The sequence below is a fragment of the Notechis scutatus genome, chromosome 1 (genome assembly GCF_049901735.1).
Source record: "Notechis scutatus isolate UNSWTSFEM ecotype Mainland chromosome 1, rNotScu1.2, whole genome shotgun sequence".
NCBI classification, from domain to species: Eukaryota; Metazoa; Chordata; class Lepidosauria; order Squamata; family Elapidae; genus Notechis; species Notechis scutatus.
This window is the reverse complement of record NC_142009.1, coordinates 300,801,949-300,826,724: the sequence shown is the minus strand read 5'-3', so window position 1 is coordinate 300,826,724 and position 24,776 is coordinate 300,801,949. Positions and strand designations below refer to the sequence as shown.

General features: G+C 38.7%; 1 protein-coding gene across 3 annotated transcripts in view; it reads right to left on the bottom strand.

Annotated features, from left to right (window-relative positions):
• SLC24A4 (solute carrier family 24 member 4) overlaps nt 1–24,776 on the bottom strand; it is a 128,965-nt gene that overhangs the window by 71,757 nt on the left and 32,432 nt on the right. The gene's annotated exons all lie outside the window — the stretch shown is intronic.

Here is a 24,776-nt window from a genome sequence, read left to right as displayed (position 1 = left end):
GGAGAACACAATGGCAAACATTTCCTGTATTTTACCCAGAAAATCACATGGGTGGACAAGGTAAGATAATTGACAACATAATGCTATGTGATGTATGGCCCCTTAAGTCAAATGACACGCAACCTGTTACTAACAGTGGAGGATATTTTAGAATACTAATAGAATTGAGGATGCAGCTAGAATAAAGCTTTCAGATGTCTAGTTGCTGATGCTGCCATGTAGGAAAAGAACATCCAACGTTGCAAAAACAAAATTGTACTGGGAACATGAAATGTAAGAATATGCATGAAGGAAAACTCATCAAATGAAAGGTGAAATGAGTCAAGTACAAATTGATTTCCTAGGCATCAGAGAATTAAAATGAACTGGCATTGAACACTTTTATTCAGAAGCTCATGCAATTTACTATACAAGATACACACAAAAAGAGAGAACAGCATTACATTCATTGACATGAAGGACATAGCAAACATAATGCCTGGGTACAGCACAGTCTAACATCAATTAAACTTCAAAGACAATCCTATAAAATGACAGTTGTGCAAGTTCATGCTCCAACCACTAATGCAGAACAAGAGAAGGTTGATGAATGTTATGGTCAAATTCAATTTGAAATCAACAGAGCATTCAAGCAAGATATGCTGCTTATGTTGGAGAATGGAATGCCTAAATTGGAAATGGCATGGAAGAAAATATTATTGGATTTCATGGCTCAGGAAACTGAAATAAAGCAGAACAGTAATTTATCAGTTTCTGCCACTCCAATGACTTCTTCGTCACTAAGTCTTAAGACAACCAAAATTCTTGAAACAATCAAAATTTATAAACATAGATGTCACCAGACCAAATTTACTATCTTATTGTTAATAGGAGATGGAAGAGCCAACAGCAAAGATATAGCAAGGGGTAGAAAGGACTATAAATTATTCCAATGCAAGTTTCAAGTTATGCTAAATAGGAAGAATAAAATCAACCAATTTTGATAAACAATTTTGAGCAAATACCCACCATTTTCAAGGAGACCATTATGAACTGTTTTGAACTGTTCCTATCCTGAACTTCATGGATAAGAAACCAGAACTGGGAAATGGAATCAAAGAAGTTGTTAAGGATGAATATGAAAAGAGACTGCCAAAAAGCCAAGTAAGAGAAGAAGGCAAACAGGCTGTCAGAATAAATGGTGAAAACTTCCAAGAAAAGAAGAGAAGCCAAAGGCAAGAAACGAAACAAAAAAAAAAATCTCAGGAAGGAATAACAAAGAATTTCAGGGAGCTATTAGAAAAGCAAGAAACTGTATTACACTTACACCTGTAAAGATCTAAGAAAGAAAAGAAAGAAAGAAAGAAATTCTAAAAAATCTTGAAAGTCAAAAAGAGATTCCAAATTGGAATGCTAAAAGTCACCAATGGATAGACAGTAACCAATACACAGACGATCAAACAAAGATGGAAAGGCTATACTGAAATTATGTATAATAGAGATGCCAACATCAATAGAAATATGACAAGCAACACAAGAAGGTTCTAGTCAATCTACGCCAATAAATTTGGAGAATGATACAGTAGCCAACAAATTTGAAGAGATCGATTCACATTCCATACCAAAAACAATAGGACATTTAACAGATTATATAAACTACTGTATCAGTGGTGGGTTTCAAATATTTTTACCATTGGTTCAGTGGGTGTGGCTTGGTGGGCATGCTTTGTGCACATGCACACACTTTGTGTGTGCGCGTGCATGCCAAATGCTCACTTTGCACAGGCGCAAAGGCGTTTGTGCAGGCGCAGAGGCATTCTAACTCACCTCCTGCAAGCCTGCACGATCCCGGTCGCTTCAGCAGCTGCCGCGCAGCACTCTTTATGCTGTGCAAAGCAACTGTGATTCAAATTCAGAGGATAAAGGTGAGTAGGGGAGCCTGGGTGGGTGGGTGGGCCCAACAGCAGAATGGCGGAGAGAACTGTTCAGTCTCCGCTGCTCATCACTGTTACTGGCTCGGTAGAACCGGGCCAAAGCGGTAGAATACCACCACTGTACTGTATATTATCCTTCATTTCACATGCTAGCAAAATCAACCAATGCGGATTAGAGCCCTAAGGGAGATGCCAAATGTTCAAACTAGTTTTAGAAAAGGCCAAAGAACAAGAACCATTATTGTTGATGTATGCTGAATAATGGAAAAAGCCAAATAATTCCAAAAATAAGTCAATATGTGCTTAGTTGATTATAGAAAGACTTTTGAACGTGTCAAATGCAGCCAGCTGTGAAATGGTTTTATCAAACTGGAATCCTAGAACATTTCATTGTCATGTGAAACATACATAAGACATATACTCAGAGTCTAGATTTAGCATGGTGACAGAGTCGCTCCAGACTGGCAAAGAAGTGAGACAAGCCCTTATTTATTCAACTATGTTCTGACAATATGTTGAATGAAGCTAATTGAAAGAAAAGCAATGAACCTTAAAAATGGACAAAGAAATATCAATAACCAAATGCTGATAATACTACTCTTTTTTGGGGGGACAAATTTTATTAATTTTTAAAGACATACAAAGCATAAAACATAAGAACATAAAACCTTTTTTCTGAAAGTTATTTGTAAATCCTAAGCAAATAAAACATTTTATACGTCATTAACACATCTCCTTATAGACACATAAATATCCTTTCATATTCCTCATTATTTCTCCCTGTACTTTCATTCAATTATATTTCTTTTCTATATTTATCTATTTTATATGTTTTTATTCACTATACTTCTTTTGCCTTTCTGGCTTACTTTATTCTCTTCTATTTTTTATTCTCCATTATCCTTTTCTAACGTTCCTCCAAGGTTTTATTAGCTCAATCAAAGATAAACACACAGAAACACAAAACATAGAAACATAAAAACCTCTTTTCTGAAAGTTGCTTAGTCCCGGTTAAAACTCTTGGTACAGACACAAATTCAAATTCATATTCATTTTGTATATCATTCCATATCTTATTAGCATTTTCAATTTTCTATATAGCTTCTCCTCTCTTTAAATTTTCTTAATTTTATTTTATTTATCTCATCTCAATTCAAGTCATAATATTTATTATTCTTTGTCTGTTCTATTCTTTGTCTGTTCTAGAAAAGCAATGAACCTTAAAAATGGACAAAGAAATATCAATAACCAAATGCTGATAATACTACTCTTGATAGTTATAAAAAGCAAATGATCTACAAGGTCTAGCAATGAAAGTTAAGGAACACTGAAAAAACAAACTAGCAAAGAAGACTAAACTCTTGATAATAGGGACTGAACCAGCCTTAACATTGCCAAACAAAATACTGAAGTGCTACACAGTTTCTGCCTTTTAAAATAGATTATCTAAAAAAAGGGAACCAGCAGTCAAGATCTTTGATTCATAGATCAAAGATCATAGAAACATGGGCAAAGGGAACTTGGAGGTCTTCTAGTCCAACCCACTGGTTAAGGCAGAATCCATATAGCATCCCAGTCAAATGGTTGTCCAGTCTATTTTTGAAATTTGGAACACCTACAACTCCAGAAAGTAAGCTATTTCACTGAGTAATTGTTCTCACAGTCAGAAAATTGATCCTTACTTCTAGGTTGGATGTCTCTTTAACAAGTTTCCACCGATTCTGGTCCTGCCCTCTGGTGCCTTAAAGAATAATTCAACCCCCTATTCTTTGTGATAGCCCCTCAAGTATTGCAAGATAGTTATTATTACCCACCCACCCAGGGGTGGGATTCAAATTTTTTAACAACCGGTTCTGTGGGCGTGGCTTAGGTGGTGGGCGTGGCTTGGTGGTCATGTGACTGGGTGGACATGGCTTGGTGGCCATGTTATTGGCTGCGTATGGCCAACTCAATATCACTCACAACGAGGCACGCATCTCCTCGCCTGGCCTCTCATGACTGTGGGGATGCTGCAACAGTCGTAAGTGTGAAAAATGGTCATACGTCACTTTTTTCAGTGCCATTGTAACTTTGAATGGTCACTCCACACAAGCAAAGTACCAGCAAAGGAGGGGAAAAAACTCCAGAGAAGTTCCTGAGACAGGAAGTCTACTCCTGCCAAGAATGTAATAAGGAGAGGCAGTTTCTGTAAGCAACACCAGAATGTTTCCTTCCTGCTTTCCTTACAGGATTAGGCCAGTAATTTCTTCTAACAACTGGTTCTCCGAACTGCTTAGAATGTTAACAACTGGTTCTAGGGAATAGGTGCGAACTGGTAGAATCCCACCCCTGCACCCACCCCAAAATCTTTCTCTTCAATAGGCTAGCTCCTCCAACTGTTTGTCATATGATTTAGCCTCCACACCCTTTATCTTTGTTGCTCTCCTCTGCACACTTTACAGGGCCTCAGCATTTTTTTGTATCATGGTAACCAGAACTGGATGCAGTATTCCAATGAGGTCTCACTAGCGTGGTGTAAAACAGTACTATCACTTCTCATTGCCTTGATGCTATACCTCTGTTGATGCAGCCTAAGACTGCACTGGCCTTTTTGACAGTTGTAGCACACTGTTGGCCCATATTTAAGTGATGGTCCACTAGGACACCTAGATCCCTCTCACAGTTACTACTGTTGAGGCACATACCACCTATTCCACGAGTGTCAAACTCAATCACTTCACATAACGTCATGTGACATATCGTGATGTTTTTTTGCCTTTGCGGAGCTGGGCATGGCCTGCATATGACATACACGGCCTGCAGGCCGCCAGTTTGACACCCCTGATTATTCTATATCTATGCATTTGGTTTTTCCTGCCTAAGTGCAGGACCTTACTTTTCTCACCACTGAACTGCACCATGTTGAATAGGACCCAAGCTCAAATCTTCCAAAATGTTTATTTATTTAATTTAAATCAGGGTTTCTTAAAACGGTCAACATCAACATCAATTGGTGATTGATAACTGATGGAAGCTAGGTTGGGGGTTAGTTAGTCTTTTGCGGTCTTTATTGGGCTCCACACCACACCCAAGCCCTGAAATGATGGCTTGGGTGTGGTGTGGTGATGGCTAATGGCAAGTCAGTGTTACCACTGAATAATCTTAAGTAGAGTTGTTGTTATTTCTAATACTATTAAGGTAGTATTTATTAAATTATTTTCATATAATCAATGGGAGTTGTTGAGCAATCTGAAACTTCATAAAGGGTCAATGAACTGAAGAGTTTTGGGATCCTGATTTAGACATTGCCCAATTCCAACTGACTTGGTTGGGTTAGGGTTAACCTTAGAGGATGACTTGAATAAAGTAGCAAAAGATACACTGTTGAAAGATGAAAATGGTCAATTTGGGAACATATCACCCTGGAAAGAGGTTTATCTATGTGGTCATTAGGAGTCAATACCAACTTGATAGCACATAATCAAGTTGGGAAATGCCTTGGACCTATAAGCTCCAACCAGAACCTACATCAAGACACTCACAAGGCAACCTGTAAAACCTGGGCATAACCAGATGCAACAAAAATGGTACTAAAAGCAGCATATCTTCAAATTGTACTGCATATTTTATAAGGTAAAAGTGAGACTAGGTTTGCTTGGAAGAAATTCTGCTTCAGAGCGAAAGTAGATAAACATTGGCCAACGATGCATTATACATACAGCACAATATCCCTTTGTGTTCTCTGTTTTAAATAGCACACACAGTTGCCCTTTCTTATAATCCCTGTGTATATAAAAAGTCTCTCTTCACACTTCACAAATCTTTACGGTGAAATTTTAATATCAAATATACAATTTAGCATAGTATTTTAGCTTATAATGTAACAGGGTTCAATTAGTCTCCAAATTTGAAACTTAGATATATAATTACCATATTTTACTTCTTCGCTAGTGCTTTTTAATCTTAATGTATAAGAATAAAGATTATCCTAAAAAAGAACTTAGATCTTTAAAATAGCAACTGTTTTAATGGCTCTTTATAAATAGGATAACTGCAAGAACCTTGGTGGCGCAGGGGTTAGAGTGTACTGCAGGCCACTTCTGCTGACTAATGGTTGCCTACAATTTGGCAGTTCAAATCTCACCAGGCTCAAGGTTGACTCAGTCTTCCATTCTTCCGAGGGCGATAAAATGAGGACCCAGATTGTTGGGGGAAATATGACTTTGTAAAACCGCTTAGAGAGGGCTGTAAAGCACTATAAAGTGGTATATAAGTCTAGGTGCTTTTGCTAAGTGCATTTTAAGTCACTTACTAGGTGCTCTACCACACTCTTTCTCATTCTGGTTTGGGGGTTCTGGGAGTTTAGGCCCACATATCTTAAAGTTCCTGAGGTTGAGAAACTTTGAAACTAATTAGACTTACTTGAACTAACAACTTATGAAGATCATCACCACAAACGTCTAATATACTGTATTTTATTTCTTAGATTGCATTAAAATATACCAAATATTTTTGATATATTTTTAATGCAGGTTAACTTTCTATTTCAGCTACTTTCTATTTTCTTCCAATTGGTGCATCACATTAGAGACAATCCTCTTTTCTGTATCATCTCAATTCTTTTACTCACAAACCATTAGTTAAAGGATGTTTAAATTGTTTTATTTACAGAATATATTTAGGCTGGCTTCCTGCTAGAATATACTCAAGGTGTAGCTAGTGCTGTAGCAAGTCAGATTACAGTAGGCTGACAATGAGCATCAATTTATTAAAAGTTGTTAAATTGATTCACCTTGCAGCCAATTCAGATTTAAAGAAACCAAAGGAGAGATAAGCTAACAATTAGGGTATCAATGGCTATGCATCACTCTGGAAGTGATTAATGGATTAAGACAAGACCACCCCCTCCACTCACTTCCTCCCTATCTTTTTATTGTAAATTATGGTTTATGTTGCACAGTCAGCGACATATTGACCAGGTTTGGCATTTTTGTCCACCTATCCAGATCCTTCCCAAGGATCTGGAACAGGCAGGTGTTGATGTTTGATGGAGTTAAAGGTATCAGCTCAGGATATAAGCTGTTCTGAGTGAAGTCACCTTTTTGCAATTGACTGATGGTGAATTGGTCAATGCCAATGGTGCTCTAGTTGTCATGGCGCCTATTACTGTTAGTGCTACCTTTGCTTTCCTTTGCCATGCTTGTTCTATTTCCATTGGCAAGTCTTTATATCTTGTTATCGTCTCTAGTTTGTTTCTATTCTACACTATCCAGACTTATTTGCCTTTCGTATTCACAATGGTTAAGTCTAACAATAAAACAATCGTTAATTATTTCTACTTTTAAAAACCTTGATTTTTAGTCCATACAAATAATGTTGTAGAATTTTCTTTTTCTTTTGTGCCTTCTCACAAAGTTTTAACAAGCCTCTTTTGTAAATCCAGTATAGGAAGATTAACCAGATCACTCTCTTGATTTGTTGTTTGAATGTCCCTTTTAATTATTAAGACATCAACTAGTTTCTTTTGTATGTCTAGTGCAGGGGTGTCAAATTTGTGGCCCATGGGCAGGATGCATTATGCGCTGGCCCCACCCCACCCCCATTTTAGTGAAGGGGAAAAAATGAGATACTGTCAGCCTTCAAGATTTTCTTCCTTTGCTTTGCATCTTTCAGCTGTCATAAGTAACGGGGGGAGGAGGGGGGACATGGTTATGGGAAGCGAGCAGGAGGTGTTACAAAACAGAACTGTATAAGTTGGGGGAGAAGGTTCTTGCTTAGGCTTCTATCCTATGCTATGTGCAGCTGCAACTCTTTATCAAAATATGTCAAGGTGAACGGACAAAGGCCTCATCACCACCTGGAGATGACCCCATGATGCTATACACAACTTTTTTTTTTTGCCTGGTGGCTCAAGATTTTAATTTTTTTACAAAAATAAATCCAAAACAAAGTTTGAAATGTATTTAAATTAATACACTGAAATAAACGTCAATAATTAAGTTGTGAAAAATGCAAACAATGACATTTTAAGTAAATGGAAACCATTGAACCACTGAACCATTGAACCGAAACAGCTACACTTTAAACAAATAGCAACCATCAGATTTTAAATAAATGTGTGAACAGCTACATTTTTAAGTAAACGTAACTAATTACATTTGGGATTCATTGAAATAATTACATTGGGAACGCACTTAAATAATTGCATTTGGAAGGCGCCGAAACAATTATTTTTAAAAGAAATGTAAGCAGTGACGTTTTAAATAAATGTAAACAATTGCATTTTATTTTATTTTATTTATATTTATATTCTTTAAAAACAAAAAATACAAAAATCTCATTTCCATTAACAGTTATTGTGTCATTGTATATACATGTTTCTTATTTTGTGACTATACATTATTTTTATCCTTATCCTTCACCCATTTGTACCACCTCTCCCATATCGCATATTATTCTCGATCCTCTTTGCCTTTCAGTTCCATAGTGAATTTATCTAGTTCAGCACAGTCCATTATTTTTTTAATCAAAACTTCATCTGGTGGTATTTTATCACTGTTCCAATTTTGTGCTAATGTGATTCTTGCTGCAGTTAAGATGTGTACAATAAGGTCTCTTTTATCTTTACTCAAATTCCCTTTGATCATACCTAATAAAAACTTTTCGGGTTCCAAATTCAATTTATATTTTGTAATCTCAAAAAGCCATCTCTGTATTTTCTTCCAGTATTTTTGACCTCTATACATTGCCACCACATATGGAAAAATGTTCCTTTCTTTTGTTAGCACTTCCAGCATTCTGGTTTCAAGGTTGGATACATTTTCGCCAGTCGTGCCGGCTCTAAGTGCCATCTACAAAACATTTTATATTGATTTTCTTTGAATACTGTCGACAAAGTCAGCTTCCAGTTCTCGGTCCAAGTCTTCTCCCACTCATCCAAATTTCTCACCCAGGCAATCATTGGTCCCTTAACAATTTCCTTCTCTAGTTCTACCTCCAGTAAATAATTATATGTTAATGTTATAAATTTTTTATCCTTGCCTGAAAAGATTTGGTCCAATTTGTGTAAATCTTTATCTATCCCTAGCTCCTTTACATCTTTCTTAAATTTAGTTTGAATTTGCAAATATACCCACCAGTCTAATATTATCCCTTGTTCTTTTAGTTTATCCAGTGTTTTTAATTCCCCCTGTTCATCTACCAATTCTTTATATCTAATCATTTTTTTTAATGTCCCTTGTATTTGGATATAATATAGCTTCCATAGGTGAGATCCAGTTTGGTCTTTTCAAATAATGCTTTTTCTTTATATTTTCTCCCATGTTTGTAAAAGTGAGTCCCTTATCAAATGTCTATAGAAATAGGAATGGATTTTATTCTTTTTATCCCATAGAAAGGCATGCCACCCAATTTGGAAGTCATGACCTTCTATCGCCAAAATTCTTTTATTTTTTAAGTTTATCCACTCCTTAACCCATAGTAAAATTGCTGCTTGATAATATGTTTCCCATTTTGGGGGAAACACCTCTGGTTCTACTATCTTGTAATGTTTTCAATTTTATTCGTGCTTTCCCCCCCATCCGTATAAATTTCATTACCATCCTATCTAATTCCTGAAAAAAATTCTTATCCAATTTTATAGGTATTGTTTGAAAATAGTATAATAGTTTCGGTAGTATGTTCATTTTTATGGCCACTATTCAGCCTAATAGTGATAGTTGTAATTTTCCCCAATTGGCCAGATCTTTCTTTATCTGTGAAAGTAATTTCATATAATTATCCTCTTTTAGGATGCTATACACAACTTTTAATTGGATGAACCATTTGAACTATTGGGGGTGGGAATGTTGCCATCACTTTGTATATGTGATTACGTGCTCATTTTCTCAGATTCAGAATTCTTTTGTTGCTACCACTTGATTTCCAGTAAAAGACATCTTTTCTCTAATTAATGGAGTCCAAGTATTTCTTTCTTGGATTTTGAATGGAGCACCATCTGACATTATTCTGAATCTGACTTTACCAGCCCACCCAGAGAATTAATAAATTTTCTTCCGAGGGGGTCTGAACACAATGTCTAATGCAGCCAGCGACCAAGAAGACCTGGGAACAACTGGAGGACCAGATTCCTTGCTGTTAGAGGCAGCAAGGGAAGCCGACTTGTTAGCAGAATTAAGTCTTGGCAAAAAAACCAGCTGTAAAACCCAAATGGTCCCTGCGAGTTGGCTGGAAGCATCCTGAGGAAAAGCCTCCTCCAGGAGTGACCATTACCCATCGGCGTGGAAGAGAAGAGCCATGGCAAGAGTAGGAAAGAAATAGTTTTTTACTAACTCAAGCCCTGCATCTTCTAAATGAAGCTGTCGGAGAAACTCAGACTGATCAAAGGTATGAGGGGAAAGAGGGGGAGGCAGCCCCAGCCAGAAGAATCAGAGCAGCCACCCCCATAAATCAACCTGGGCCTGCGCAATAGGCAGCAGCAACCCAGGGCCCCCCAGCAAGGGGAGTAATTGCCAGAAGGCATAGAACTCCAAAGGTGCCTCCGTTGGAAGTAAAATATGGGGTTGGATCCCAAGGAGTTAGGATTCTTCCTGGCACAAGTGTGGAGCCATATGGAGGAATATGGAGAGGATTTTTCCTCAGAAGCAGCCAAAGTTAGATGTGTTACCAGGGCTCTTGAGGGAACAGCTGCAAAGTGGATGGTGACTTTGCATAATGATAATGCCCCCCAGCTGATGAATTATGACCTGTTCATAACTGTGCTGCAGGCCAGGTTTGAAGACCCCCTTGCTGAACGTAAGACCAGAATTAGGATGAAGACCATAAATCGGGGTGGAGATCAGTGGCTGATTACATCCAGGAATTTAGAGAGCTGGCGTGTCATATTCAAGGCTGGTCCCAGGGAGCCCTGATAGACGCTTTTAAAGATGGGTTGAATGAAAATGTTTATCAAAGCTGTATTGCCAGAAGAGACCCCAGTGAGCTGCAGCTGTGGTATGTGCTGGCAGCAGAGGTGGAAATTGATCTGACCCAAAACAGACACTGGGGGGGCCTTGGTTGGAGCAACTCCTCCCCCACCTGGCCCCGAGAAACCTTAAAACCTCAAAAGGGAGGGATGGCAGAAAAACCCAAGACCACTGCATGCTTCTGATGTGGGAAGGAAGGTCACCGGGCTGCAGACTGCCGTGCCAAGCTAGAGCCAAAGGGGGCACCAGGAGGAGGAAGAAAACCTGAACCCCCCCAGCAAAGCCTCGCGAAATGGCGCTTAAAGCAGAGGAGCTTGTAGAGATCACCCTCCAAAAGGAGAGGAGCTGGGAACTCCAACCTCTTCTGAAGAGAGAGAATCCGAATTGGAAGACGACTCACTGGTAAGTCCAAACAAGGGTCCTATGACCATTCCAGTGAGATTAAGGGTACCCACGTCAGGAGCCAAAGGGGAAATGTTGGCCTTGTTAGACTCTGGGTACACAAGGTGCGTAATCAGCTCGGAGGTAGTAGAGAAAATGGGCTTAAGGCTAAAGACTTTAAAAATGCCCATAGCCTTTTGCCAACTGGATGGATCAGTAGCTGGAGGTGGCCCTGCACATTTCATTATGGAACTAGTAGAAATGACGATGGGGAAGCATAGAGAGACTTTGTGTTTTATTGTGGCTCCTGGGATGGAGCGCCCCCTAATACTGGGTTTGCCCTGGCTCCGGAAATGGAACCCCCACGTTGACTGGAGGAGGGGATCATTGTGTATATGTACTGACCAACCCCCAGAAGGGGAGGGGCAATCTCAACCGAAACCCAAGAATCCCACAGAGCTGGCCTCCACTGGCACCAAGAATCTGAGGGGGGAGAAAATTCCAGAGGAATATTGGGACTTAAACGAGGTATTCAGTGAGAAGGCCTTGGACGAGCTCCCCCCCATCGCTCAACAGATTGCAGTATTGAAATTTTGCCAGGAGTGAAACTCCCAAAACCAAAACTGTACTCAATGACACCGTGGGAGCTAGAAGAGCTGTGGTCATTTATTGATAAAAATTTGGAACGTGGTTTCATCCAACCTGCTAGGCCCCGAATAGCGGCCCCAGTATTGTTCCGTGAGAAGAAAGATGGCTCTCTGTGTTTATGTGTTGACTATAGGAACCTCAACGCCATTTCGGTGGAGAACATGTACCCCCTCCCCTTGATGAAGGATATGTTGGCCCACTTGGCCAAAGGGAAATTTTTTACGAAACTCGACCTGAGAGAAGCATACTACCGAGTTCATTTTTTCAATGGAAAACTGCTTTTAACTGCCCAATGGACTGCCCAATTCAACATTCTTCCATTTGGCCTACAGGGGCCCTCTGCAGTATTCATGCAAATGATAAATCAGGTGTTGCATGAACATTTATACAAAGGGTTGTATTCTTATCTATACGGAGACTCCTGATGAACATGTGAAACTAGTGTGGTCAGTTCTGGAAAAACTTCGAGCTGCTGAACTGTACGCAAAGTTGTCCAAGTGTGAATTCCACCAGGAAAAAATTGACTATTTAGGCTATCGCATATCACATGATGGCATAGAAATGGATCCGGGGAAAGTTCGTGCTGTTTTGGAATGGGCCCCTCCCGCACCAGGAAACAATTTCAATGTTTCTTGGGATTTGCTAATTTTTACCATCAATTTATCCCTGCTTTTGCAAAGATTGCAATGCCTATCACAAATCTCCTAAAAACCAAAGGGGAGGTGAAACCGAAGCCTAGTAAACCACTGGAGTGGTCCATGGAGTGCCAAGCTGCTTTTGAGAAGCTGAAACAACTGTTTGCTGCTGAACCAGTGCTCAAGCACCCAGACATAGACTCTCCTTTTGTAATCCAAGCCGATGCGAGTGACGTAGCAGTCGGGGCGATGTTACTACAAGCAAACGAGACGGGGACTCTGCAACCGGAAGTGGATTTATCAAATGATTTATCTGCATAATTAAAAGAGGCTCTAAAACTTGATGATTGGTTCCTTGCTCACTCAAATAACTGCACAGTTAGAGATGGATTGGCATGGATGGGGGCCAAATTATATGAGCCAGCAAAGCTGAGAAACCAAATATTACAGCAAGCTCATGACTCTAAAGCTGCCGGACATTTTGGATTTGTGAAGACCTTACACTTGGTTAAAAGGCAATTTTGGTGGCCTACCTTGAAAAAGGACATTGAGACTTATGTGGCTAACTGTCCTATCTGTGCCTCAGCCAAACGGCCTCCTGGTAAACCAGCAGGCTTACTACAAAATATGGCTAGACCAACTGCTCCATGGAAGGAAATCTCTATGGATTTTATAGTGGAATTACCTGAAAGTGGGGGAAATACAGTTATTTGGGTAGTAACAGATTTGTTTTCCAAACAGGTACATTTCATACCTTGTGCGAAAATCCCATCTGCGAAAACATTGGCTAAACTGTTTATTTTACATATCTACAGGTTACATGGAGTTCCTGAACACATAATCTCAGACAGGGGTGTCCAGTTTACCTCAAACTTTTGGAAATGAGTTCCTGAAGTTATTGGGCTCCACCCAGGGCTTAAGCTCCGCCCACCACCCACAAACCAATGGGGCTTGTGAGAGAACTAACTCGATATTGGAACAGTATCTTAGATGTTATATAAATTATCAGCAAGATGATTGGGCTGACCTACTGCCATTCGCTGAGGTGGCATATAACAATTAGGTACATAGTAGTACTGGGTTTACTCCATTTAAAGTGGCTTCGGGACAAGACTTTGCACCCATACCCGAGCTTCCACAGGAGAAACCTAACATTCAGTCATTAGATGAATGGATAACACAGCTCCAGCTTACCTGGCCGGTTACCTGTAAAGCATTAGATGATGTTCACCAAGCCCATAAAAAATTTGCAGATAAAAAAAGAACTCCACAAAAACCATATCAAGTTGGTGACAAGGTCTTTTTATCCACCAGATATTTGCAGACCACACAAAAGTCAAAAAAGCTTGGACCTAAGTATATTGGACCTTTCCCAATTGAACGAATTGTGAAACCTGTGGCAGTCCAATTGAAATGACCTAAAACCCTCAGATGGATCCACCCTGTCTTCCATGTTAGTTTATTAAAACCTGAACATACCTCTGACTTGAGACCGACTCAGGTCGATCCCCCCGTGCCATTGCTAATTGAAGGTGAACAACATTTTGAAGTTAAAGAAAGTCTGGATTCTCGAAAACAAAGGGTTCGATTCCAATATTTGGTTGTTTGGAAACATTTTCCTCCTTCCCAGTCTGAATGGCTGAATGAGAAGGATGTTAGAGCTCCTAAGCTTGTCAAGGCATTTTGTACTGAATATCCTGATAAACCCTAAAATATAGTATTATGGTGTTACATGTATATTTTCTGTTATCTTCTATTTTTATCTTTTATAGGACTAATGCCTCTTTTGCAGGAGGGCCAAATGTCAGCCTTCAAGATTTTCTTCCTTTGCTTTGCATCTTTCAGCTGTCATAAGTAACGGGGGGAAGAGGGGGGACATGGTTATGGGAAGTGAGCTGGAGGTGTTACAAAACAGAATTGTATAAGTTGGGGGGGAGGTTCTTGCTTAGGCTTCTATCCTATGCTATGCGCAGCCGCAACTCTTTATCAAAATATGTCAAGGTGAACGGACAGAGGCCTCATCACCACCTGGAGATGCTGACATGATGCTATACACAACTTTTAATTGGATGAACCAATTGAACTATTGGGGGTGGGAACATTGCCATCACTTTGTATATGTGATTTACGTGCTCATTTTCTCAGATTCAGAATTCTTTTGTTGCTACCACTTGATTTCCAGTAAAAGATATCTTTTCTCTAATGGAGTCTAAGTATTTCTTTCTTGGATTTTGAATGGAGCACCATCTGACAGATACGTCACATGATGACAATGTGTCATCTTGAGTTTGACACCCCTGTCTGGTGTAACATCTTTTTCTATGTCATTCTTGCAGTTGTTCTCTTTAAATCTACTTTCAAAATTTGTTCCTCTTCCATAACTTCTTTTAAACACTATCTACTGTATAGAGATAGAGGCACTGTTAAAATTAACTTGTTCAAAAATATCATTCAATATGTCTACTATTAATATGTTTGCTTCATTCTATATTTATATGCTAAGTTTATTATTCTTTAACTGTAACATTTAGCTTCTTCTAGGGTCCGATTTTTAAAGTCTTATGTTTTTACAAAGAATTCAAAACAAAATAAAACATTCCTATGGAAAGGATTCTTTAGTCCATTTGTAACTTTCTAAAAGTTTTAATCACACTTCTGCTGTTTACTCCCCCCCTAAAAAAATATTTTTAAAAAGTCCTTAAACTTGTATTTAAAAGTTCTTTTCCTCAAGATTGAAGGAAAGTCCAAAAGTCCCTAGCAGTTAAATAGCAATTTCCGAGAGTGATGAGAAAAGTATGCCGACTTAGTGTCCTTTCAAATACGTTGACTGTGGCTTCAGCAAGATGGCTATTCCCACATCTCCCAGAGGTCTAAATCCTTGTCTCTTCCTTGTCTAGAGAGGAATTATTAAAGATATTCACTGGCTATTCATTTCACTGCAGTCCACCATTTCCTCCCTGGAAATCTGTGATTTGTAATAACTGACTTGGCTATAAGTTTGAATGTATGCCTAATGCAATGGTATAATTTTGTTTCCTTTCTCTGAAGTATACACAAAAGTTTCTGCCTACCATTTCCTTATATCATAGAAATGTTCATTTCACATTTCACTAGGAAAAGCATTTATAAACCTCATAATAATACACAATAAATAAAGGATTATCTAAAATAGATGTTGTCTCTTTTCGAAGCTTAGTCCGAAAGGGGGATTAGGGCTAAGCCTGTCAGGATTTGAGATCACCTGGAAACCAGATCTTAGGTTCAAAAAAGGCAAGAAACACAGCTCTATTTTTTGGGCCTGGGAAGGTTTGAGTTTTAAAGTAATTTTCTTCCTCCTTTCTTCCTCTTTTTGAAGGCATGCATAAAGAAACATAATAAACATTATCTTTAATCCCAAATGAACTACATACAAAAGCATACATTAACTTGCTCATACACCATATACTTTTCCAATAAGAAAGGAAGTTTGTAAAAAAAAATGTATGAATTACAGACAACTGCATTTTCAAATTCAGTTTCCATTAGGACAATTCATGAGTTTCTCTGACCCCCTTTATCATTTGCAGGAACTCTACTGTCTCTAAAACCTCTCTATTGGCTCTTTAGATGAACTTGGTGGCTTTCCAAAAATAGTAGGCTGTCCTGTTGTTGAACCATCACATGTTTGAGATTTGATCCTTATCTGGCTTCCCAGTCATGCCATTTCATATTGTTGGGGGCAATATCCTGACTCTGTAACTGCTCAGAGAGGGCTGAAAAGCACTATGAAGTGCTATATAAGTCTAAGTGCTATTGCTATTAGTACCATGGGACTTTACCATGAAAATTTCTTTTTCGCTTAGCTGTTACAAAGAGAGAGAAAATATTTTAAGCTGCTCAGAAAAAAAGCATTCCCATTCAGAGACTGACTTGGGGATCAGATTTATGAACCACACTTAATCAAATTTGTGTTAAGCACATTTTTCTAATTAAATCATAATTAGCTCAGTTACAGGTTGTGCTAACTCATAACTCCATGGTTTGGTCTTCAAAAGCCTTGGGTGCAGCCCCCAGAGGCCCTTCGAAAACTGGTACTAAATTAAAATTCCAACTGTGGCAGAATAGGAACATTATCCAACATGTGGAGAATAATCAAGCTAAATAAATTCAATCAAAGGTATTGTTTTACTTGGTTCCACCTTCTTCTTTGTCCTGACTCAATAAACATATTGGAGTGTAGCCCTTGGCATGTCAAAAGTCAAGTGTGCTGCTTAACCAAAAATGGTTGATAGCTATAATTTACAAACTACTCAGCCAGGAAACTCAAAACCAAATAAACATGGTATGAAACTCAATATAAGAATCTAGCCAAGCTCTAGAAAAAGGGTCTTCAAACTTGGCAACTTTAAGACTTGTGGACTTCAACTCCCAGAATTCCTGAGCTAACAGGACTGGAGGAGGAATTCTGGGTGTTGAAGTTCACAAGTCTTAAAAGCTATCAAGTTTGAAGACCCCTGCTCTAGCATAAAGGTGAAATCTCAGAGCACTTTGGAAATTAAAAAAAAAAACACGTCATGGGACAGCTTCTGAAAAGCTTCAGCAGTCTACTTGTACAACAGCTTGCACATACTTATCATGGACATTGTAAGTCTTGATAGTTTTCATGGAACAGCTCCCTCCATCATTTGTTCTTTTGTTTTCCACGAACCTGATTGGCATCTTCTCTATCCTCCACTGGAAAAAGTAATTTGTGTGTACAAAGCTCTTTTGCATCTCAGTCTTCTAAAGATTGGACTTATTTATTATGAGCCCAACAGCATTTAGGAGCCTACAAGGCTAAGTAACAGGTAACTGCCACATAAGTTGCTTCATCAAAATTATTCAGGAGGCAAGGAAAGTATATGTTTCTCCCCTCCATGAAAATTCTTTATTAATTTATTTACATAATTGATACCCTTGCCTGATATCCCATACTCCAGGCAGCTCACATAAAAATGCACTTCAAAGCAGGAGACTTTTAAGTAGCACCACATAATGGGGCTTTCAAACCTTTAAACATCTCTGCTGCTATGATTATGCATGATAAGCAAAGAGACCTGCATTGATCCACCACTAGTCCATTTTGATGCAGGTGGCAAATCAATACAGTATTTGAGCCAGTGGGGGCATTACAGTCAATACAGCTAAATCACACTTGTTTTTTTTGAGTCATTTGAAAAGGGAACAGGACTATTGGAAATTATATAATCTATGGCTTTATTTATGTCATTGGCTGTTAGATTAGTATCCCATCATTTCTCCAGGAACTTGAAGGAGTCAATTTAGTATTCCTTCCTCCAAATTCTTCCTACAACTCTGTGAAGGAAGTAGGCCTGAAAAAGAATCACTGATCCAAAATCTCCCAAGAAAACTTCCATGGCTAACAGTAGATGTAAACCTGGGACATCTGGTCTACAACCAACACTTTAAGCACAGCACTATCCTGCCTGCCAAGAAAGTGTTTCTTATATACAACCTCTTGCCATGTAACGCATACAATCAATTTGATCAGTACTTTCCTGTTTGCCTCAGGAACCTTCTGGAGTCATTGCTTCTTACTGTGGAAAGTAAAGTCATGCCCTTAACTATCTATAAGCCTTTGTAAGCCAGCCACTTTCATGTTCCTAAAAATCCCTTATCTTCTGTACCTCTCTAATACTATATTTTAGTGGCTACACAAAGAAGAGACGGTCAACTCTTTTTTTCAAAGACCAGAAGGCAGGACAATAAACAATGGATAGAAACTAATCAAGGAGAGAAGCAACCTGGAATTGAGGAGAAAGTTCCTAACAGTGAAAACAATTAACCAGTGGAACAGCTTTGCATTCAGAAGGTGTGGGTGCTTCGTCACTGGAAGTTTTTAAGAAGAGACTGGACAGCCACTTGTCTGGAATGGTATAGGGCAGGCTTGTCCAACCCGTGGCCCGTGGGCCGCATGCGGCCCAGGTCGCCTCGTAATGCGGCCCAGTGCCCACCCCAACCTTCTGGCAAGAGCCAGCAAGGAGGAGGAGGAGAGGCAGGCACGAGGCGGGGCGAGGCGAGTGCCACGCCAAGCAGCAACAGAAAAGGCGGGCGCCGCCTTTGCTGCTTCTGCCCCCGCCGCCGCCACCACCGCTTCTGCCCCCACCGCCGCCGCTTCTGCCGCCGCCCAGGGAAGGTGAAAGATTGGACACCCCTGGTATAGGGTCTCCTACTTGAGCAAGGGGTTGGACTAGGACAGGGGTCTCCAACCTTGCTGGCTGAGGAATTCCACATGCTGGCTGAGGAATTCTGGAAGTTGAAGTCCACCAGTCGTAAGGTTGCCAAGATTGGAGAGCCCTGGACTAGGAGACCTTGAAGGTCCCTTCCAGCTCTATTCTTATTGAATCAGATTTCATGCATGCTTAAGTAGCATTGCTGGGAAACCAGTTGTTGGTAAAATAAGAATAGGTGTATGAACTATGGATCTTATGCCATCCTTCTGTTTGGTTATCCTGGTAAAACAATAGTGGAATAAATAGCTATTTTGTTTGGTCCAAAAGAACCCAACATTTAAAATGACCAAAAAAATAGCAAACAGCAGAATGAGGATATAATAGTAAACTGCTGCTGCAAAACACAGACATGCCCAAATGCTAAAAAGCTCACACCCTGGTGAACCCATACTGGAAAGCAACGAAAGAAACAATGTATGAAAAACATCTCAACATCCATGTAGCTCTCAGCGGGGACTCTAAGTTGCTTAGAGCTTTGAAATACTAAAAGCAAATAGGTTTGCATTTAGAAAGAGGTCAGATCCCACTGCTAAGCATATGTACATTATCCTTGTTGGTGACAAAATTTAATTTGGCTTTATGAAGGATAATTAAGCCACATCCATAAGAAAAAAGCAACAAAAACGATATTAGATGGCATCATTAGCAACTTCATATTAACTTACAAAAATGTAGTTGGAATATTTTCTGCAGTCTTTGTGACTAGTTCATAAAATACATGCATAATGCCAGAGAAACTCAATGAATACAGGTAGTCCTTGATTTATAGCAATTCATTTAGTGACTGTTTGAAGTTACAGTGGCACTGAAAAAAAGTGACATGACCATTTTTCATATTTATGACTGTTGTGATCAATATTCAGATACTTGGCAACCAACTCACATTTATGATGATTTCAGTGTCCGGGGATCATGTAGATCATGTAGTTTCTGACAAACAAAATCAATGGAGAAGCCAAATTCACTGAACAGCCGCGTTACTAACTCAACAACTTCAGTGAATCAGTTAAAATCGTAAAAAGAAGCAAAATTCACTGAACAGCAGTCCCCACCTTTCTTAATAGCCCTCAGCAGATGTTAGCACTTAAGAGATAAAGAGCTTATTGAAAGAAGCCAAGTATCTAGGTAGCTCTATTCATCGGCAAAAATACCCTCACCCAAGATCCAACAAAGGTAGGATTAGCCCTCAACCGCAATAGGAATTGCCCAACGCCCCTTCATTACATCAGCAGCCCAAACTTCAACAACTTAGCTCAGACAAACATGACCCCTACATGGCCCCATGGGAGTCTGACAAGAGCCAATAGAATATATGTTCTTGCACAGGAACTTGAAACTCAAGTTCAAAGCCCACTCTCAACTCCATGTGGTCAGCTACCCAGAATCACACGTGCTTGCTGGTTCTGCTTCATCAATAAATGGACCCTCTTTCCAATCAGCCTCCATTTTGTCTCCAGTGCTTTTCTCCCGGCTTGGAACTGAACCAGGTGGATATTTCTTTCAACACCTCCATAGGCAAAAGATGAGCATTACTGCACGTATCTCAAACCTATCTCTCAAAATAGCTGGAACATTTTGCTTGATAGTATGCTGCACCAGGTACTTGGAGATTTTTGAAAACTTACATTTTTATTCATGTATCAATATCCTACCATTCCTCTTAAAAATCATCCTACTGGGTTCTCCCCTAATTTTCCCCCCTAAACAGCCACACTGAGTGATGGAGAGAGAATCTGGCCTAGCAGTGAGCACTGCAGTAGAAAGGTGACTTTAATCTACATCTTCCTGGCCAATGTGCAGCTGTACTACTATGTTAAGGTACAGGATCATAAAATCACAAGTTAAGAGATTTGCTGGAGTTTTTAAAAAATAGATGTTGGGGTCTGCCCTCCTCCATCCCCACCCCTATTTTTTAATACTACCACCTTAGGTCTTCCAATTAAATTAACTGCGGTGACTGTTGATAAGTAGTTTGAACTTTATATTTTTAAATACTTTTTTTTGCATTTCTGTTATTAAAACCAGTTTCCTGCTGTGTGGTTTACATTGGTACATGCATACCAGAATTTAATCGCTTTCATTACAAAGTATAGAAAAGGAATATTATTTGCTCATGGAAATAATATTCCTTTTGTCGACTTTGTAATGAAAACAATTTCATTAATTTCTCAAATCTCTGTCTTCAGAGGTAGTCAGAAAGTTCAGATCATTTCAGAAGTTCATCCACTGTTGGGCTAGCTAGTAGAAGTCACAAAGGCTGCTATAGAGGGAAAAATCTACAGCTATCATGTGCTGATTAGGGGTTAATAAAAAGCATATTGTTGTCTACAGTGGGGAAAAAAATCCACTGGATTGGATGGAATGCTGACCCTCCTAGCTTTTCTGTACTTAAAATACAGTGGCCATATGTCCATTATTATAAAGGACAGTCCCTTCTTTCAGAAAGCTGCCCTTTTGGATTTATTTTTCAAAATGCATTTTTGTGCTTTATTTTTGGTTATTTAATTTTTACCATACAAATGGTATCACTTAATTTTTTATACTCATGTATACTATACGGAGACTGAACTTTAAAAAATTTTTTTTTACTTATGCTGTTTGGTTTTAGGTATCTTTTTAGAATATGCATTTTGTAAAATACTGGATTCTTTTTTAATTTTCTTTTGTAAAGCAAAGTTATAAACATAAGCTGTTAATTTTGCATCCTCGTTCATCTTTTTCAATATCTGTCCCCGTTTTCGGGTTTCTCTTTTGTTTTTTCCTAGGAAATATGATCTACATTAACTTTAAATGAATATTTTACACTACAACCCTGTATGTTGAAGGGAATACCTTTATACTGAATGAATTTTTTTTTAATCTGATGTAAAACTGGAGTTTCAGTCAAACTCTCACACAAAAACAAAACAAACCTGGAAACATTATGTTGGGGGGAAAAACCCACCTGCTGCATATTTATTACCAGATCACTTCTATAAAAATAGATTTTTTTAAAAAAAATCCTGCTGGCTTAAATTCTCCTTGAAGTCTAGGATCATAAAAAGTTATAAGTCAATTTTCTGTTTTTAAATTACTTTCAGGATGTTATATGGTCAGCTATTTCTTATTCAGTGGAAAAAACAATACACCAAGTGATTAATTACATAGAGAACCATGTAAAGTTCCCAGAAGATTCTATGTGGTGGTTCCCAGCTTAAAATTCCTGCCTTTTAAAAAAGCATGTTGTAAAGTCTGAGCACATGACATGTATGGAACATTTGACTGAATAATAGTATGCAAAGCTCGGTTTTTGACAAGAGGACCAAGTGTTCTACAGTGGAGAAATAAATTGGCTATTTTCAGCTGCCTTCCTGGTTCCTTAACATGTACTGTTTACAATGAGATGTAGGATAATGTCTGAACTATGGAACCTGTTTAATAACTAAAACTCCTATGAAGCTATGAAGCTCATCAAATGGTTTTGGCCTAAGTAACTCATAAATGTGTTAGACTGCTAATTGTGACTCCAATCATTTTAATAGTTGAAATGTTACAGTGATCTTCTCAGAGAACCATGCAACAAAATGTAAGCTGAAAGAGGAATGTTCTGAATTTCAACATTAAATATGATAAAATATAATAAGATGTATAACATATGATATATCACTGCAGATATTAGAATCCAATTCACAAACTGAATTGAAATGTTGTGCTAAATCGTGTTTTGACTATAGTTTTTGATCGTCGTGTATCATGCTACATTATAAACCAGTTTATTCATCAATAGCTTTATTGATATAATATGACCAAAGTACATAAACTACTTTCAGGCTAAGCATAACACAGATGAATTACTGATCACTTTAGTTTAATGATTTGACTGGAAACTTCCCATAGATCAACAGAGTGTTACATTTCTTAATATTCATTACGCCACTGAAATTAAAATTAGTGATACTTTCTGTAATTAAAAATAAATATAAGTAGTAGTGTACGGTCTACAACAAATACATATAACATGGGTAAATCACATTTAAGAAAGCCAGTTTGGTGTCATGATTCAGGCACCAAGCTAAAAACTGGAAGATCCTGCGATCTAGTCCCATTTTAGGCACAAAGCCATCTGGGTGACCTTGAGCCAGTCACTTTCTCTCTAGGAAGAAGGAAACTGCAATTTACTACTGAAATCTTGCCAAGAAAACTGCAGGGACTTGTCCAGGCAGTTACCAGGAGTCAACATCAACTCAAAGGTACAAAAGACAAAAAACTTGGCAGAGAATAAAAATGTTGCAAAAGGTTGGACAACAAGGCAGGCAACAAATGGAAAAGAGGGAATGGAAGAGCAAAAACCTGGACTAAGCAATTACAGAGCAAAGGTAACAATTTCTAATGGCCATCATTACGAATGTAGCCATCTTCTAATTGCAGCTGCTGATGCATATTCACTGACTGCAACAGGTAAGTCAGCTTAGTAATGAAATCAAGTAGGGTATGATATACTGTACAGGGCAGTCTAACAACTCATGTACAACAGCCTCAGTCATTTTGCCCTAATACAAGAAAAGGCAATCCTGGAAAGGAATATTGTGATATTTATTTATGTAGCCATTGAGGGCAGGGCCTCAAATTGTACAAGTGTGAATATCCTTATACGTGGGGCATGAAGATTATAATAAAAATATCTTTGTTGTTGTTAGTCGTGAAGTCGTGTCCGACCCATCTCGACCCCATGGATAACATTCCTCCAGCCCTTCCTATCCTCTACCATCCCCCGGAGTCCATTTAAGCTCATGCCTACTGCTTCAGTGACTCCATCCAGCGACCTCATTCTCTGTCATCCCCTTCTTCTTTTGCCCTCAATCATTCCCAGCATTAGGCTCTTCTCCAGTGAGTCCTTCCTTCTCATTAGGTGGCCAAGATATTTGAGTTTCATCTTCAGGATCTAGTCTTCTAATCTAAGGAGCAGTCAGGGTTGATCTCCTCTACGACTGACCAGTTTATCTAGGTAGGATAAATAAATATCTAGATAGGATAAATAAAACCTCTGCAGGTTCACAGTAATGATGTGATTTTTTTTAAAAAAAAACTTCTTTTTTTGAGGTTCAAGACTCTCCACTTAAACTCTGCAAAAATTTTATCTATACCCTTAGTGAGATAGCACAATAAATAGGGATAAAACAAATCCAAGCTTATTTGCTTTTTTTAAGGAGGAAATATAACTACCCGAAAGGGTAAGCTTGGCCAAGAACTTACTCCAGTTTAAGCTAAAATTGTAGGTAGGCCCAATCTCAGGTGAATCTCAAAAAAATAACCAAGTTCCAACCAAGAATGTTTGTTATTGATGAAAGGTTTCAGGAAATAGCTAACCAAAAATGGACTGAATATGTAGAAGGGAATGTTGTAGCCAGAGGTAAAGTAAGCAAAGTCATTTTGAAGAGGCAACTGATCAGTAAGTACATTGGTAGTTGCAACACAGTTCTGTATGCACCACCAGCCTCCTTGTCATCTTCAGTACCACTAGCTTTAAATGCTGGCACCCAGGGCAGACACAAATCCACCTCTCCTGGAACACCCCTGACTATTTTTGTTTACTGTAATGGGCTATGTGAAAACCCACAATCACCGGCAACCTCAAGGCTGAATTACGGCAATGCATTCTTTGGAGGATTGTTCATGGGCATAATTTGGAAACTGCAGTTGGCCTCAATATAATTGTATGAAGAGTATCTTTTGATTCTGCAGCATCACTCCTAAGCTGAAACAGCAATGCTGGTTCCAATGGCTTTCCAAGACCAAATCTACATGTTTAATTCAATGTTCAAAAACTTTCAGAGCTTAGGTAAGCTAAATTACCTGCAGGGCTCCTACAGTCCATTTGAGGGTAGCAAAAACAAAGAACATACATGGCAAAGATTCAAGGAATGACACTTTCAAACACTAAAAGTCTGCTGTAAACTTTCACTATCTCTTTTTAAGAAGAACTAGATCAAAGCTAAGCTCTTCTAA